The 2,898-nt window shown below is 38.6% G+C and overlaps 1 protein-coding gene across 1 annotated transcript in view; it reads right to left on the bottom strand.

The window, feature by feature from the left end:
* LOC103385361 (matrix remodeling-associated protein 8) overlaps nucleotides 1–2,898 on the bottom strand; it is an 11,829-nt gene that overhangs the window by 7,129 nt on the left and 1,802 nt on the right. The window lies entirely within an intron of this gene.

The raw sequence follows: 2,898 nt of genomic DNA on the forward strand, positions 1-2,898 counted from the left end.
TTTTTTCTGTTTATAAAGGGTTAGCGGAGACAGAGTTAGCCAAGGCGCACAGAGCCTCTATTCATCGAGCTGCTGCTGGCTTGTTCAGGGCCATAATCCTAAAACAGAAGTAAAAACCAGACTGCTGTTCACTGAGGTTCTTATTCTGCCAGATGAGAATAGTCAGAAACACCTGTGTATTTTTACTGCCCAGCCCAAGGGCACAGGAGAAGCCAGGGTGCTGTTGGTTTTTAATATTTTGAGTGTACAAATATATAATATATATATACAGCACATAAATAATATATAAACCCATAAAAATATAAAATACATCAGTGGTTAAGAACAGAAATAACATTTTCCTCAATTAGCAAACTAGCTGCTAACACATTTGCTAACATAAGTGGCTAACATAGCTAATGTGTCTCACAATTTGAAAACAACATTTTTAGCACCTGATCGTAAGAATGTAAAACATTCATTATCTGGAGTTAATGTAGTATTTGTAATGTAGTAAAGATCTTTTAAAAATGTATCAAATAAGCCGCACCAAATGTTAGCCCGGTGTTAGCGATGTTTATATCTATATGAATTATCTGAATATAAATCACTGTTTCATCCAGTTTCTGTGGAGAAGCAGCCGTGAGATTTATGTAAAAAGATGAAAGAAGACAATTCTGACTATAGTATGAACTGGAGGACAAACGCCACCATCTGTTCAGGTATGGATGTATATCATTAGCTACACCATGAGCTACGTATCTACACTGGAATTTATGTGAAACACATGCTGCCTTCCAGGTGAAGTCTGGAGGACAGCTCAGAGAAAAAAAAACACAACTTTTTAAAAAAACACAAATCTACATTTTTCTATATTGTACAAATCACAAACATGAACTTTTGGGAAATTGAGTTTATCTGAAGACTAGACCAGACCAGACCACTAGACAAAATGTCAGAAACCGTAGGTCAAAGATCAACTGGTTTTGCCTCAAACTAGTCTGGAGGTTGTTTTTTTTTTACAGTTGTCTATTTCTAAATCTGTCATTTGTTTATGTTTAACAAACAGTGCACTTGGTCAGTGAAGGCACCACGCCTCCTTCTAAATTTGTCATTTGTTTATATTTAACAAACACAGTGCGCTTGGTCAGTGAAGGCACCACGCCTCCTGTTTGTCAGTTTAGTTCAGTAGCAAATTACAGGTTTTATTGCACAGTTGTGTACAGTTCCAAAGTTTGTGGAAATTTCGTTAATATTCCAGCATTGGATTTATCCTGATTCATAATTTACAGTTTTTCAAATGAAAAGTAGTTGTATATATACTTGTTTTTATATGTAATGAAAAGTGTAAATTGTGAAAATATTTTTTATTATTCCAATTAGTGAGTATGAGAATTTCACTTTCACTAAACTTAAAGCTGTGGTTTAGAAACATATACTGCTGAGTCAGAAACCTCTGGGACGGTGGCACCGACTTTTACTGCTCAGCATCCTGTTCTGAGTCAGGCCTGGGACAGTAATGAGGGCCGCAGCCTTGATGGATGACTGTGTGCTGTCTTAACTATCCACAGGCTCACAGGAAGTGAAGTATCGCAGAGTGAGAATAAGTTGGAAATCACAGCGAGACATGCAGCCACTAAAGACCTTAGGATTTGTCAGAGATCGACTTCAGGCGGTGGGACGTGAGTCAGAGAGACATCCATGGAAAATCCCTAAAGTTTGTAGGTTTGTAGGAGTTACTACAGTGTACTACTAACTATACTGCTTCGATATATATATATATAATATATATATTATATAAGTTCATTTACAGCTGATTTAATGGCAGAAAATAATTTTGTCTTCCCTCACTTTTGGTCCTCTGGGGGTCAAAACCCACCGTGTTTTCAAAATTACCTTAAAATACACAGTACAAGAGCAGTACTAGTTAGTTAGTTAGTTAGTTAGTTAGTTAGTTAGTTAGTTAGTTAGTTAGTTAGTTAGTTGCTTTCATAGCCTGTTTTGTTTTTAAGTACATTTTTAAACAAATAAAAAAATTAATTCACTCTTAAAATGATTAATGAAACGCCCCCCAGTGGTCGAAGAAGATATAGCTTCTAATTCTCCACATTCTCTCTGAAACTTGAGACAAAAATAATGACGTTTGTAAAACACATGTACATCTGTATTTGTACAGTACTGTAAAACACACGGAGATGTTTCTTCGATCCTCGCTGATTCATTTCACGTGTGCACGCGCTCCTAAATACACAGACGATTATTTGACCACATTCTTCGTAAATAATCGCGGTTATAATTCGCCGCTGTGTTTCAGACGATGATTTGTGCCCTGCAGTGATTTTAAAAGCAGAATAAAACAAACATTAGACAAATGATTTCAACACACAGCCTCGCTCTGGAGGGAAAACCTCATGCTGGAAAACTTTGGTGGCTTTTCCATCGACAACGATTTCATTTCATTTGATTCCAGAAGGTAAAAGGAGAAATACAACCAGCCTTTAATTTTCTGCCGTCAAACATGCGCGCGCACGCACACACAAAAACACACGCAGGCAGTTGACTCATGCGGAGGACTCAACAATGTGCTTCCAAATCACCCGGGATAATAACAGACATCGAGCAGATGAACCGCTGAATCACCGTTATCGTTTGTAACCGCAGGAAACACACCGGTCCATGTGACGGACGGCCCCGGGGCCCTGCACCGTGGATTTGAACTCCTCACTCTGTGCGAATGAGTGAAGTGACTCACGGCTTATATATGTGTGTGTGTGTGTGTGTGTGTGTGTGTGTGTGTGTGTGCAAAGTGCAGAGTCAGCTGAAGTGACAGGACTGTGGGGCTGCGGGGGGTGAACGACAGAAGAAGACTCAACTACTGTTCAGTTCATATTTATGACAAGTTCTGTTCAGGTGACAGTT

The sequence above is a fragment of the Cynoglossus semilaevis genome, chromosome 10 (genome assembly GCF_000523025.1).
Source record: "Cynoglossus semilaevis isolate Cse_v1.0 chromosome 10, Cse_v1.0, whole genome shotgun sequence".
NCBI classification, from domain to species: domain Eukaryota; kingdom Metazoa; phylum Chordata; class Actinopteri; order Pleuronectiformes; family Cynoglossidae; genus Cynoglossus; species Cynoglossus semilaevis.